This window comes from Mastigoproctus giganteus, chromosome 8, assembly GCF_048544385.1.
Source record: "Mastigoproctus giganteus isolate SK-2022 chromosome 8, ASM4854438v1, whole genome shotgun sequence".
In the NCBI taxonomy this organism is placed as follows: domain Eukaryota; kingdom Metazoa; phylum Arthropoda; class Arachnida; order Uropygi; family Thelyphonidae; genus Mastigoproctus; species Mastigoproctus giganteus.
Window position 1 is genome coordinate 189,614,771 of NC_143582.1, and position 16,786 is coordinate 189,631,556.

The following is a 16,786-nucleotide window of genomic DNA, read 5'->3' on the forward strand; positions in this document are numbered from 1 at the left end:
GTAGCTCCAGAGACTAATTACATTATATTAGTATTTTTTAAACAAAAAAAATTAGAGTAATTAGTGTTTCTAGCATCATTCTTTGGAAATTTTTACTGGGTTGCTCATATGGAGTTTGTATTCGGATACTTTGCCTAGACTCCACAAATTTATAAATGCTCCCTAATGGTCACCGCTGATTACAAGTTCAAGCACATTCGTAATTAATCGCGGTGTCGAAATATCAGAAGCAATAAGTGGCATATAATATGGGGAAACCATATTTTAAAAAATGGGTCAAAGTGAAACAACTGCGTAGTGCGCATGCGAATCGCGAACACGTAACTACTATGTAAGTTATTTTAAAAACATGCAGTGCATGGGCCCGGCAGGATATTTTAAATAAAATTTTTTGTTCACCAAATTTTCGAATACCCGCAATATCCTATGTTTCAATAAATTAAGGAAAATATTAAAAATTGTGTATTACTTCGAAATCCAAAGGTGGTGCACTTGCAGCATGCTGCAGTGTCTATCACAGATGTCTCTATACGTTGATCGTGTGCGTGAACATTTTATTATGACTGCTTTCTTTAAATACTTTAATCTGAGAAATTATAATATACAATTTAATTTTCCCCCAAATATTAATATTTTCGTTGTTAATATTTCTAATTATACTTTTTTCCCCCTCCCCTATAAAGTGGGTTTGAATGTGATCATTATGGAGTAACGCTCGTGTTCACTGACTGGTTTATTTACGAAGAAGGGATGTCTACTCTCAGATCGCGAAGATGATATCCATTGCAATCTCTAAATATGTATTATTTTTTTTTTTTTTTTTTTTTTTTTTTTATATCTGTACTACGTGTTTATTCTATTATAGGTTTCCTGTTGGATGAAAAAAAAAAAAAAAAAAAAAAAAACATGCAGCCTTTGAGACATCTCGTAAGGTCAGTTAACTATGTCAAGTTGTAACTACTTCTCTTGACTGGTTATCCCGGAATAAAAAAAAATATATATGACTTACAATAAAAGCTTCAAAACAGTTATAAATTTAAGTGTTTCTTGTGGATAGAGAACATCTGTGTGTAGAAATATGCTCCTCCACAACCATCACTATTCTATCTCATATCGTGTTTTTCGATTTGTATCGCCAAAGAAATTGGGAAATACTTCCTAAACACAAAAAAAAAAAAAAAAAAAAACTCAAGGGGCTCCCATCCACTCCTTCTACCGGGAACCGGCCACTTACTCAATTGAAGAGGTCTTAAAAATTTCTCCAGACTCCGAGTCAATATCTCTCCAAGCGAGTGACAAGTGACGCAATTGCTATGCTCTCAGAGAAGAACAAATACAGGTATACCTCGTTTAACATTTCTTTATAATGACACTCGAAAATTGTCACCATAAAATATTATTTTCAGAGATCATTATTAAAAAGCACGCCACCTAATAGCAGTGCGCCAAGCTGCATAAAAATAAAGATCACTTTAAAATGGCCCAACTGCTGTTTAACAACCATGCCCTAAAATTACCACCACCCTCTGCCGCAATGGTAGTTTCGTCACTAGAAGAAGTGAAGTCTAATTTAACGGTAAGACTGTCAGTGTTACCCTTAAATTACACGTTTTGCGCTGTTTCGAGGCTGGCCATCTGGGCTGAGAAAGATGATGCCTCATTAGCAGAAGAGTCAGTAGGGACAGGACAAAAGCATACGAATTTACCAGCTATTGTACAAAGAGATGAGTACACGGATGTCAATAGCCTCATATTTTAAATGACCTCAACCACCTGCATCTATAACAGAATAATCTCGATCATATGAGACCTACGAAAAATTAATAAAAGCATCAACAAAATGATGTGTCTTTTTTTTAACTATCCTTTCTTGAGTGGTTATAGACCTACAGAAGAAGGTACCACGTTATGTAAATAAAACACCGATCCACGACGTTTCAATAGTCTCTCTTATTATTACGCCCTTTATTCAAAATAGGAATAGGTGTCTACTTGATTTACTATTACTGTATTATGCTCTAACAACTGTTATATTTAAAATTTAATATATATATATTTCCCCCCCCACACCCAAGGAACGCATTTATCATTATGATGTTCAGCAAAGTGAATGGAAAATTTCCATTCACTTTGCTGAACCCAATCTTCGTTAATCAAGGTATACCTGTACTAGAGACAAGTAGAAAAAATTAAGCACCTCAGCATGCTTAGATCTAGAATCTGACTATATTACTATTCTTTTTGATAAACCGTCGACTTTTCACACTGTGAAATTAATTTTTCTACGTCTCTCCAATTCGTTTTACCTGCGGACCTACCATAAAAGAAAAATTTAGGTCTAAATACTGTACGCACAAACATCTCACGCAATTATGTTCTTTAAGAATATTAATTAAATATTTTAATTATAACACTAGGCATTCTTAGTTTACTAGCTACATTATGAGGCTCACATTCCCCGGTGGTGCAATTGCTTTATTAGTCTCAATACTATAATTTAATTATAAAATTACAATAACGAACACTGTCCTTCACATAACACTGTTCGTATTTTACTCACTTCCTCTAGAAAAGGACCATTATAGCTTAAGATAATATTAATTTACAATTTATATAAATAAATAATTTTGCAATTCATAATTTATACATTAACGGTTTATTAATTACTTACGTAATTAATACAAATTAATTTGTTTAATTATTGTTAATTTAGGCAATAATCTGTTAATTTTTTAAATTTAAAATTTAATTTAATTTCACTTTAAAATTTAATTTCATTGTATCCCCCCCTACTGTGTTATGGTACTCTTTTTGGACTATGCTGGTGGCAAGCTTTTTTTTTTTTTTTTTTTTCATGCAGAAAAGAACCATCCGTCCTCGCCCTTTTCCCCAAAGTATGCAATTCTAGAAAGTTTGTCACTGGAAGAAATCTGCAGTTTAGTATCAGATTGGAAAAAAGAATGAGTTATAAAATATTTCTAAATACATTTTAAACCTTCAAGAAAAGTCATTTTAAAATAAAGGCCTTTTTATCTGTTTTGGAATCTAAATATTTCTCTGCTGATAAAGAGAATATGTGAGTGCCATTTAGTTTTGACTCGTGCATTTAAAAAAAAAAAAAAAAAAAAAGTAATAGGGAAGGGAGGCTTACTAAAGAACCTAATGTAAAATGTTTTTTTTTTGGGGGGGGGAATCCCTGCCCTTTCGTTTTGAGGCCTATATGAGTGAGGATTTGTCACCAGTTTGGAAAAGTTCAGGTTCAAATTCTATCCAAGACAGGAAGATAATTATTAAACCCCAGTAAGATTAAATTGGCGGCCTGAGATGTTTTATTTTTTTGGCAGTGAGAAAGGGGGAGGGGAGCTTTTAAGCTTCCACTTAGTTGCATAATTCAAGTCCCCAATATATAGTTTGTTTTTGTACTCCCAAGGGAAGCACAATTTCATCCTTTTAAAAAGAATATCTTAGCAATATTTTAATTTGTTCTAAACAGCTTTCGATTTTAATACTTTTTAGAGTTTATCCGAGTCATGCCTTCATGATATTTATGCGCATTTAAGTAATCCATTTTTCTCACAGTAAGTTTCCATAATATGAAGAATTCTATTAGCGTAGGTAAATTATTAAGAAAACAAGGGAAAGATTTACTTTTCCAGGATTTACTCTCCGTGATCTCAGGTGACACGAAATACGAGGTAGTTAAATTTGCTTAATCACAAATTCTTTGTTTTTTCCCCCTTCCCCACAAAATTCCACTGAGCGATATACAGACCTAATCCTTCTTTCTTATGCAAGATGGTCATTATATTATTCGAATGTTGCGTCTGATGACTATAAATATTTACGCAAGTTTCTTGGCGACAAGCTTTTCTTATCTTTATCTTGATAAATGGTTCGCAATATCCCTACTCCCCCTTGGATTTCGCTCTCCTAAGGATTAATCCTATCATATGTACCCAAATGCGACACTGATAAGCCCCCCCCCCCCACCGGAATTTTCTTCACATGCTACTGATCTGTTCAACATTCTATCGCCACCGTTATCATTTTGGTATCCAACATCCAGCTCAGCTCACAATTAGCCTCCCATTTATGATTACTGTACTTGGATTGTCTGCAATATTACGAAAATCAACGAATAATTTTTAATAATGAAATACCGGGAATTTTTTTTTTTTTTTTTTTTTTAATAATCCACACTTCATTATGCTCAAAGACAGAAAAAAAAAATAAAACCGGCGAAAAGTCTTCAAAACAATTTTACCTAAAAAGCCCTAGCCCTTTCTTTGGAGTTTAATGTTTACTATGAATTTTAAAGGACTCAAATGGAACGTAAATCAGCGCATAAATCAGTAGGCTACCGATTCATTTTGTCAAGTGTCTTACTGTTAGACTTGAGTAACAAGTGATTTCTTCCTTTATGTTCACTATTCCCTCCCTCTCTACCTAATTATAGTTTTGGGGCGGGGCAAAGAAATGCTTCTAGAGCTTTTTCTCACTCGCCAAAAATGGAGAGAAAATGGTTAGTTACTGTAGGCACTCCTCCTCAGTTTCCACGTAGCCCTAATTTTTTTTCCTTATTGTTTATCCAATTGAGTTTACACAAAATTTCAGACATAAGCAACTTCATCCAACTATTGTGTTATTCGCAAATATATCAAAGGTTCCCAAAGGGTTCTTATCGGCAATAAACATATAGCTCATTTCCTGCAGAATCCTTTGGTCGGCAATAATTATACCGTAGCGCCCGCAGCACCAAACCGTTACGCTACTTCATCGTGCTGGGAGGTTTGAGTTCAATGACCTCTATTCTGTGACAGTCACAGATCTGATGACAATGTACGAGCAATAAGAGAAAACTGCACATTGCAAATCAAAGATACCACAAACTATACGAAAATATCAATCTCAAAAATAGGAAGGACGTTGACCTTTGGATTACAAGAAAAAAAAAATATACAAAACATAGCGTTCATTGCACTTAACACGTATGCAGCGAAATAGCATCAAGAAACAACTACATAAAATGTTAGAGATCCGAGGTGGCAGTAAACTTTTAAACTTGAAGTTTACTACAATAAACAAACTTTATATTCTTTAGAAAGGATATTTTTGTCAACTACTGGGTTTGCATCATTAGAAAACTGCAACCTCGCCGACTCTAAGTAAATAACATGCCATAAATACATCGTAAAATTAATGCAAAATAAGCAAATAAATTCACATTTACATTAAAAAACCTATAAAAAGAAAATTAGATAGGTGTCAGCTGAAAAATATTGAAGCATAAAACGCACTTGCTCTTACATCATCACATTTGGTTTGTTTTTAAATATTTTACTGTAAAATTGCAAAAAATATTAATACCACACTACATGATAACATTTATATTTCAGCAACAATCTTAAATTGCTATAAAACGAAGCATAATTTGAAAGTTTTCATTCATGTACTTCACATTACATGCTATACACCCAAGGTCATTGACACCGAAGCAGCGCAAAACTTACCCTATAGTCAATGTGACAAACTCCACGTTCTTCTGTTGTCAGTTTTCTGTTTATCCAAAAATCCAGTGACTCTCCAAGAGAAATGTTCTTTACACTTTTATCCACCAGTCCACTTAAAATTAAAAAGTTTCTTTGCACTAAAATTAATTCTTCAAATTTCTTATGTTTCTCTATGAACACTCTCTTCGAACTGTCCTGTTTCGTAGTGCAGACATGCACACATGGATCACTGGCTTCATAGGACATGTCGACGGTAGGTGGAGCCACCGCATGACGTCACTTGACCGCGTGTGCAAGTCATTCACCCAAGAACGTTCGCTTTCATAAAGTTGGTGTTACTTAGTAGGATTGGGAAGATTTATTATCAAGAATATGATTAGTATTCAGAATATCATTCATATGTATGAATATCTTATCGCATATACCACTGTATCATTCAGATGTATGAATACCTTATCTCATATGCCACTATATCTGAAGTCAGACATATAATGGCAATTGTGGAGAAGCAAGGAAGATGCACGTTTGAATCGTCAGGACTTCTAATTTTTCAGCTTTCAATAAACACTGCCGAGAAGAATTAAATATTGGTAGTTTGGTACACCGAGTATATAAAAATCGCATATGGTCTTCTGTGGTATGTTACGTTTTGGTTATACTCTTAAGTTTTAGTGCAGAAAAATCGTTCAGCTTTTGTAACTTGTGAGCCCGTCAGTGTCCACTTTGACAAGAACTCGGGATGTTTACAGAAAGTTTTTGTGAAACAGTTGGTTATTTTCCTTGCCCTGCATTTTCAGTAATTGTGTTATATTATTTTTAAGATGATCAGAGCAACATAACGTATCTACGTGATTAGGCAGAGCCAACAAATAGGAATATGATTGTTTTTTGAGGTTTTCCTGGGAAATTATTTACAATGAAGTAACGCTTTCTCAAATAAATGCCGTAGTACATAATGAAAATTACTCCGTTGGTACCATTTTATTTGCTCGGTTTTTGAGTTTCCTTCATTAATGCGTTTAAACTATGCACGAATTTGAGTTGGAGTTGGCATACTTCATTACGTTTGTATTATGAAAACAGTGAAGTAGTTACGCAAATAGCGCATTGTTTTTCCCATTTATGGAGATGTAACTTCTTGATTTTGATAATATCTCATGATTGCAGTTCTGACCGACATTGTGGTCTGTTTTTTGCCCCATTATGTAGAATCTAGATGATATCTCCTGATTAGACGCTCTTCCTTAAACTACGTTCAAGTTAGTTTGTATATGAGATGTTGGAAAATAAATTATGCTAATATGCCATCTCCAAATTACGAAAGGTAATTATCTTCTTAAATACACACACAAACTTCTATGTTAGCTTAAAAAGCTAACATACTAATATACTTTGTACTTTTTATGATATTCTAATTGATTTTGACTTCTTATTTCAAGTGGTTCATTTTCAAGCTATCCAGGAAATAGTAATTAGAACTCGAATGGATTTGTTTTTTTTCTTTTTTCTTCGCTATCTGAAGCTCCTTCCTTGTCAATGAAAACTACATCTAAGTTGTGTTCATTCATCCTTGTTGTATTTCTGATGCAAGCTTGCAAAGGAGATTATCTATTTGTTTTGTCTGTATGCAGGAATCCATCACAGACTGAAGCTCACTAATTCAGTAATAAGTGAAACTGGACTAGAAATTTCTCTTAAAGGGGGGTACTGAAAGTCAGCCTGCAATTCCCTTTTCAAAAGCAAATGCAATCCATCTTAGGTTTCATGCCATTTTAGCCAAGAATGGATGTTATTGCTTTAGTGATATACCATAATAAAACATTTTGTTTTTTTTTTTTTTTTTGATTTGGTAGTTGTTGGCGCATCGGCTTCTGTGGCCATATTGCACCTCCCAAGGTTTTTGCAGTACTTTGATCCAAGCCCGAGGCGGGAATCGAACCCGCGACCTTTGGGTTGCCGGGCAGGTACTTTACCCACTCGGCTAGCCCGGTCGGCAAAACATTTTGTGACATTGGTTTTGTTTGTTATGTAGCATATAATTACAGCAGTGTAACACTTGTACTGTTGATGTACATCATTATTTTAACTTTAAAAAAAAAACAGTACACCATCAAATTTAGTGCATCTTTTGTCATTAAAAATAAACAAACCTGGTTTTGTTTGAATGATAGCAATACTTGTAAGTTTCCTAGTGAGTTTTATGAAACATGCTGAAATGACCATCATATCAAGATCAGCATCAGTCATGGGACTTTGTGTAAATCCACATTTAAGTTTCCATATCCATCTTAAAGGTTGTTTTTGTCATTTGTTAGGTTTTGCTTCCAATAGAAAGCCCCAGCCCCTCAAATCCTGAGAGATTGTTCCTCTTCTTCCTCAACTGTAGTTGGATTCTGGACAGCTCAGATTCTGTTGATGATGGAGCACATAGCATTTCTCCATCGCTTTTTTTAAATCTGTCAGATGAGAAGATCTCATTGTGATACTGCCATACATACAGGGTGATTCAAAATTCATGCAGCTCAAATATCAGTAATTTGAAATTTTGGATTGTACAATTTTGGAATCAACCTGTATTTGTAGAAAATGTAGTGACATCCTTCTGAATGTCAAACCTCAGTTTGAATAAAAATTGTTATGCACCCTATTTGCTTGACAGTAGCTGTTGTGGCTGACTGACCCATCTAAAAGAAAATTTCCAGTAGGTGATTTTTTTTTTTATTGCAGCTTTTTGTTTTTAGCAGGTATATTTTATTTATCAAGGAGAAAGGCAGTGAGGAACCTTCCTTTCACAGTTTTCCAAGGTTGTTGATAATCATATAACAAAAAATTTGTAAATATTGATACTGGTGGCAGAGCTGTGTTCAGATATGGGCAAACTGAATTGATGTACAGAGCCCAGACAGTAAGGGAACTGAACAAATGAAATGAAGAAAATAAATATCTTAAAACTAACAAACAAACAAACCACATTATCAGCTTATGAGACAACATTTTTTTCATGACTTATAGTTCGAAATTATGGGTTAATCTTGGATTATTAATTTAAAGTTTAAAAAGTGATAATTATTTCTCATTATCTCTAAGGGGATCCAATAATAGCTTTCCCAGGGATGCCATGATTCTATATATGATTATATAGAATCCTGGTTATTTTAATGCCATTATCATAAGAAATACATAGTACAGAATGAAATATCTAGCACACATTTTATTTTCTGTATCAGCATATTTTCCTTCCCCTTTCTTCACAATTTTTTTATATTCTAAAATATGGAGCTGAAAAAAAATGTTCTAATTTTCATGATGCTTAACTCAAGCAGAGTGAAATAATAGATTTGAGGGAAAGAAAATAATTACTCATTTTACTGCTACAGTTTGCAAAAGCTGAAAAAGTTACAGATTCAAGTTTTCAGCAAAAATATATGCTGAAAGTTGTTTAGGGCAGTAAACCAAAATTATCAAGATATCTTTTAGAGTTAAAAAGATCTTTTTATATTTATAAGATATTCATTTATTAACAAAATATGGTATGATATACTTTAAATTGATATTTTATAATATTGTAAAGTAGTGCCTATTTCATTTTTTGAAATTTTAGGTGTGGGATACCATACTTTAATGTGAACATCTGTGGTTTCTGTTGACGTCATGTGAGTTTGCTTGAAAGTGGCATTTCTTGTAGAGTACTTACATCTTCAAATTGTTTTAAAGTACTTTCAGCAGTACACATATTCATTGGTGAATATAGGGAACAAATCAAGAGACTGCATAGTCATTACAATAAGAATGTTTATGAATGTGCAGTCAAGAATGAAATGATTCCTGAAAGATAAACTTAGTCGGAACCCTAATTTTTGTTTTTAGTGTGGTTTTGTTTATTTATTGCATGGAGAGGAAAGAGTGAATAACACAAAAAAGATTCTCTGTCTGTGAAACATTCCTGAGTATATGGACAATGTTACTTATTATATAAGTAATATCTTCTATACCAAGATGAATATGAAAAAAAAAATTATACAGAAAATTTCTCTTAATTTCTTTTCATAAATGGGAGAAAAAAAATTACTTACATGATAGGAAGAAATAATTGAGTGCAAGTGCCATATTTTGAATAGCGGTATTAAAAGAAATTGTAAATCTCTAAATTGAAATTCCTAAACTGCTGAGATAGTGTTATATGGTTGTCGGGGGAAAGGGGGGGGAGAGAGAGACACACGCACGCACGCTCAATGTTCATTGCTTTTATAAACACAATTATACAAACTATAACTAAAAATTTTTAATGAATTAAATAATATTAAAATTAACAAGAAATATATTTAATTTATTTCTAAAGATATTTCTTATTAGTATTTGGATAACTGAAGCCTTTGGACTATAACTTGTGATAATATTAACTTTTTTGCTATTCCATTTTTTTTTTTTTTTTTTTTTTTATGAGAACCCCAAGCACAAGAGGTATTAGAACCTATAGTACTTAGTACCATGCACGGGTTGAATGTTGAGAAGATGAAAGAAGATACTTTTTGACATTAGACTTGAATTTTCAGGAAATGCATACGAAAGGAGGCTGTTCCAGAAAATGGAAGTTAAACGAGGAAAAAGAAAAATTGGTTCTGTGGTTACTTATTCATCATGAGACTTTAAGCATTAGCTCCATGTACAACATTTTAATATAAAAAATATTAAATACGGTGCAAGCGAATGTCTGTGTAAAGGCTGTTCTGTATCCTAATTTGTAATTGAATAATGTTGTTTGTTTCTGGTAAATAAAAAAAGGAATATAAAATATCTAAAAATCTTTTAGGTATTTTATAATATATAAAACATCTAGTTAAATGACATTAAAAACAAAAATCCCCAGCTAAATATGTTTTTTTACTCCTAGACTTTTGCAAGGAAAACTGTTGATAAATTAATTTGTTTCAATTTATATTTTCTATATAAATATATTTGAAGTCCATGACTTGAACATCTTCTTTCAGTAATTCTCCACTTTCTTTTAATTAGTTATTTTATTTTTTATATGGTGAAATAACTGAATTTGATTCTTTGAACTTAATTCTTCCTGTAACTGCTTGTTTTGAAGAAATAAATTATATGTATTTGGAAAAAAAAAAAGGAAAATTGATAAACTACCTTTTTGTTTTCTAATATGTTCTTCATTTTGTTTCTTTTTTTTTTTTCTCTTGTTTTTCAGTTTCTGATTCGTAAAATGTTTCATGGTATCAATTTCTTTGTTTAAGTGCCAAAACTGTAAACCACTGAAAACATTATCCAAGTACCCACAGTGACACTTAGGTAAGCATCTACTTTCGCAAATACAGAATAAATAAACTAAAAAAAAAAAAAAAAAAAAATTATTTCAGTAGGATGGAACCAACTTTCAAATCTACATTTAATTTGAAATATATTTCTGTGTGAGATAAATGCATTTACTATTGTGGTTTTACATATTCATTTATTACATTGGCAATTGCATTCAGCATTGAATTTTATGAATCATTGAATTTAATGATCAAATTTAATCTTGCTGTTCTCCATGAAAGTATAGTGACTTCATCACTTTTCTCTTCTTTGGATTGGTCTAGGTTTGATTCCTGTCAATTGCTGGAGGAATTTCTAAAGTCCTCTTTAATCGAGGCTGTAGTTAGCCAGTCTCAGATGGATGAAGTAGAGTTCCCCCCTTGAGCTATTCTGGGTTTTCTGTCCTGCACAATGTGCAAATCAGCCCATGAATGCACTTTTCCACAGACATCGTACAGAATAGCACAGTATGGTTTTAGTTGCTGATATGCTTAAAACAGCAATAGATTCTTAAGGATAAGCTTCATGTCATATGCATGCTTGGCTATTTTTATGTTGTTAATATGGTCAATATCATGTAATGGTATCATGAGGGCCTCGCACATGGTTTTTTTTTTTTTTTTTTTTCATCCTCAACGTAATTACGTTGAGGGTGATTTCTTGTGGAGTCTTCTCTTTTAATTCAGCAATATTTGAATGGCAATCACAAAACTCTTTTCTTCAGCTATCCCCACCATTCCAATCAAGTGCTTCATACAGTGCACTGCCTGTGTGCTCCTTCATTAATTGCACCACTTTCTAATCTGTGCTGAAAATTTTCCATGACACGATGTAACAGGGTGTCATCATTTGTGTTGATTTCTTGTGGAATATCTTTTAATTCAGTGATATTTGATGGGTAATCATGAAGAACTCTTTCCTTCAGATATCTCCACCATTCCCAATTGGACACCAAGAAATCCTGTGACCTGCATGAAAAATCATTGCCCAGAGTGTACAGGTTGAAGTATAGTGTGTAGTTGCATCATTTGGAATTGTAGGACCATCCTTTTTTTAGGAGCATTAAATGGGTACAATGAATGCAGGACAGTACATGTGTTCATTGCAGACTTTTTATGAAATGAATTTCAAGACTAGGAATAGACCAGAAATGTTTGTTGTTTCCAAGACAGTATAACAGCCCACACTTTCCATACCACTCTATAAGTCTGTTTCTCAATCATATGGTTTTAAATTTGGGTATACTGTGTGGCATTACAAAGTGGCATAACTAATGTTATGTCACTTTGTAACATTTACTCAACTTATTTGTATTGTATTAATTATAAAATTAATTTTTAGCTGTTATGCTGAATTGAAAGCAGTGATATGTTAATTATGATTTGCCAAACTCAGTTAAAAATAGCAAACAAAAATAAATGAGAGAAACCAATAATAATAAAGTTTTTATCCTATATATTTATATATATATTTTTTTAATTTCAAAGTTGCTGACCCCCCCCCACTAGATTAAAACTGAGATGCTTACGTGGCACCTGGCAAACACAATATGAATATCTGTATTTTTGTCAGCCATTTGTATTTAGCCAGCAAAATCAAATCATTACAACAAGATTAGACATCTCTTGCTAGTGTCTAATCTTGCTTGCCAAACAAAAATTTAATGTTTCGTAATCCATAGTATATTGAAATGAAAATACAGTATAACCAGTTAGAGAATATTGGTGGGAAAAGGTATGTGGGAGGATTTGATTTTATTTTCAGATTTAAAAAAATAAAAATTTAATGTAGCATCTGTCAGATGCCAAGCTTGGGGGAATACATGGACTAATAGATTAACAGTAGCCACTGGCAGAGGTGAAAGTGATTCTTGCACTGCTTCTATTGAAATGAGCAGCAGCCTGGAAAGCAAGGCAATGGGATTTCCAGGATTGCTGGGAGTCATAGTATATAAATGCATGGGCTGTGTTGGGGTGACAAAGGATAGAAATAGGAGCATGTATACTTGCATGTACACCAATGCTAGGAGTATAGTTAATAATTTTGATGAGTTTGAAGTGCTAGTCAAGACATCAGGCAGATATTGTTGGGATATCAGAGACGTGGTGTCACACAACATAAACAATGCAGAATTTAAAATTGGGGAGTAAAATGTGTACAGAAAGGATAGACAGGAAGGAAGGAGGGGTTATGCTGTTAGTTAAGAAACACATAAAATCTAAGGAAGTGCATCCAATTGATGTTGGTGGACAGTGCAATGTTGAGTCTGTTTGGTGTGACATAAGCACTGGGAAAGGAAAAATGAGAGTAGGCGTGTGTTATAGGCCTAATGAATCTGATGAATATAATGAGAAGTTGTGCAGAGAAATAAAGTGGGCCAGTAAATCAGAGTGTCTTATAATGGGGAATTTTAACTTCCCAGAGATTGACTGGAATTTGTGGGTTGGTCACTCCACACTAGCAAGGCTTTTGTGGATTTATTTGATGATTGTTTTCTACAGCAGCATGTTCGGGAGGTAACTAGAGGGACAAATACTCTTGATGTGATTATCAGTAGTGATTCTTCATGCATTAAGAATCTGCAGATAAAGGAACCACTAGGTGGCAGTGATCACAGTGTGCTGAAGTGGGATTTACTCAGAGGTAACTACCATCAAGGGTAAAGGGAAGGGTTTTTGCTTTCGTAAAGGTGACTATGGTGGTCTGAGTCAGTATTTAAATTCTATATATGGTGGGACCAACTGGTAATGTTAACAACAGCAAATTCAAAATGGGAAGCATTCAAAGAATTAATCAGTCGACAGTGAGTAGATTTATTTCCAAACTCAAGAATACTGGTTCTGCCGATAGGAAAAAAGGAAACGGACACAAACGAGTTTCTATGCTAAAACAAGACCACTTTTTGAAGCACTTTTGCCTTAAAAACCATAAAGCTTCTTCATCTGAGCTGGAAAGAGTATACAGGAGTGGTAGCAAGTGCAATTACAGTCAGAAGACACCTTTTCAAATATGGACTTGTAGCCTGTCGTCCTAAGAAGCCCCTCCTCACACAAAAAATTAAAAAGGCCCAATTAATTTGGTGTAAGGAGCATGTCAAATGGATCCCCAAGCAGTGGAAGTCAGTTATTTTCTTGGATGAGAAGAAATTCAACCTGCATGGCTCTGATGGGAGATAAATGATTTGCTGTAGACGTGGCGAAAAATACCATACAGACTATATGGTGTCTACAGTGAAATTCCCTACTAGCCAAATGATATGAGGGTGCATTTTGTATCACAGAGTAGGTCACCTGCAGTTTATAAAAGGTTCCATAAATGCCAATGGATACCTGGCTATATTGGAAGACAAATTTCTGCCAACCATTAGAGACCATTTCAAGCTGCCAAGTAACTGCATCTTTCAGGATGACTCTGCTACTTGTCATCGAGCGAGTAGTGTAAGTAGACACTTCTCTAGTTACTTTAGCTTCATTTCTGCATTAGAGGTTCGACAGTAATGTGTTTAAATTTGTTACAGGTGAAAAAATGGTTGTTAGAATGGTCCATTGCAACTCTTAGCTGGCCAGGAAACAGCCTGGATCTGAATCCTATAGAGAACTGTTGGCATCGTGTAGAATCTGCAGTTGCCAGAAAGAAACCAAAGACCCTTTGTGAACTTCAAGCCATAATTCATGTTTGGAACCATGAACTATCAGTTGATATCTTCAGAAATTGATCTTGTCGATGCCTCGATGGTGTGCTGCTGTCATCAAGGCCAGAGGCAGTTCAACTAAGTATTAGTTTATACGTGGTGAACTTTTCATTTTGTTTTCCATTTAAAATAATAAACCTAAGCAAATTGAGGGCTTCTGATAACATTTCAGCCATAATTATCATGTTTACCAAAACTGTTGTATAAAGGTTGCAAATGCTCATTTTCAAATATCTCAAATATTGCATATTTCAGATGTCTGCATTGCTCAAAGAACTTCATATCTGCTTGCACAATTACCCTGAGGACTTCATTTTCCACTGCCCTGAGTATAGTACTACACACAGTTGATACATTAATCTGGGATTACCCATATGCATTACTTTCCATTTATCAACTTCAACTGCTATTTCTCAGCCCATTGGCCTTTGTTTATATCTTGTTGCAGCAGCTTACCCTGATTACTGTCATTAACCACCCTGCCAACCTTTGTATCATCTGCAAACTTAAGACATTAAGCTTGATATACCTTCACCAGTATCACTAATAAATATAGAAAATAACAATTGGCCCAGCACTGAATCCTCATAACTCTTGCTAATAACATTTAGTCCATGAAGAGCAAGTTACCTAGATATAGTTATCAAAAAATCAGAATTTCTGGTTATGCCTCCAGTAATGGGCTAAAATACAATTATTCTGCCTCTAGCTCCCCCCCCCCCCACTGGCGCCTCCGTAGCCAGTGGGGGGGGAGCTAGAGAAGGAGCAGCAGTGCGTAGCACATGCTTCTTGATTAGACCGGGATTCGAGCCCGTCACCACCAAATACGGAGGATACGGAAAGGTCAAGGAATGACCACCGCATATCCTGGAGCAATATGGCCTTAGTTGCTAATGCTCCTAAAAACCAAATAACAAAGAAACAAACAAACAATCTAGCCCCCCTTTTTTTTTTCAGTTTGAAGAATTAATTATAAATTAACTTTTGAAACATAAACACATTATGAGTACATGTACTGTATAACAGTGCATAATTTTGTATTATAGCATAGACAAGTTCATATTATAGTATGAATCTCTCTTATTTATTTTTTTTTTCAGATGGTAAATAAGATTTATTTTCATGTTGCAGTTTACAGTAGCTACAGAAGACCAGTGAATCATGATTGGAGTTGACTTCAGTTCTCCATAACTAGGTATGGTGGTATTGATTTATTTAATATAGTGTGTATTTCATGTGGATTGGTTCATTTCATCACTTTGCTGATTATTGTTTTTTTTTTTTTTTTTTTTATTGAGCAGTTTTCAACAGTGGCTTACACCTGGGTGAGTTTGATGGGAGTGTTTGATGAAAAATATTCTTAGGGGATGGTGACTGTAATAAATTATAAAAATAAGACAGCCTTGAACAAAGAAGGAAGCTAAATTTATAATCGGTAAGGAGGTTGTGGATTTTGGTTTGATCAAAAGTGAGTTGCCTGGCCTTGAAGTAACAGCTTGAACTCCTTCCTTATAATGCACCTCTTTTAGGCATGTTTCACAGAAATTCAATAATATATTGATTTTGCTATGTCCATCTGTATGTATTTAAAATGCACCCTTACCAAATAAATTTTGATTTAATTTGGTATTAGAAATGATTAATAAAATTCGTTTACCAAACTACTGTGGTCCACAGCACAAGTCTGTTTTTGATGTAGAGCTTACTTTTACCTTTTTGATTACAGTTGTAACCAGTTACTTCATAATGCATTAGTATTTGCATTATGATTGCAAATACTATTGAATTAACTAAATGGAATGAAATTTAATTATTAAATAATTTAATCAAAATTAATAAAAAACAAATGTGCATTTCTAATATATGGCTAAAGGTGCCAAATATCCAGCTGGCATTACTATTTATTTAGGTTGTTCATGCTGATATACCTTATATAGTCTTCATTTTAATTTATTTGTGCTTCTCTTAGATAATCCTTTTACTCTCTCAGTTCATTATATTATATACCTCATTTAAATCATTCATTATAGAGTCCAACCTGACTGATGAGTAACTAGTAAGCTTTGAAACATATCCTGGCAGTGTCTCATTCAGATTTTTAAACTGTTAAAAAAAATTACATAATGAGATTTAACCTTTTGAATGCACCCACCCTCTGTATTATGTTTTTATTTAAAAATCATTTTTATAATTTACATAATTTTAAAAATCAATTTATAATTTTATATAAAAGTTATATAAATCTTTTATATAAAACAAATTTTGGAGATATTTG

At 33.6% G+C, this 16,786-nt stretch overlaps 1 long non-coding RNA gene across 1 annotated transcript; it reads left to right on the forward strand.

Moving 5' to 3' along the window:
* The first annotated feature begins 10,730 nt into the window (after window positions 1–10,730).
* LOC150082096 (uncharacterized) lies at window positions 10,731–16,078 on the forward strand. Its single transcript, XR_016547304.1, has 3 exons — window positions 10,731–10,814; window positions 15,612–15,706; window positions 15,813–16,078. It is a non-coding gene; the product is annotated as an uncharacterized LOC150082096 (long non-coding RNA).
* The last annotated feature ends 708 nt before the right edge of the window (window positions 16,079–16,786 follow it).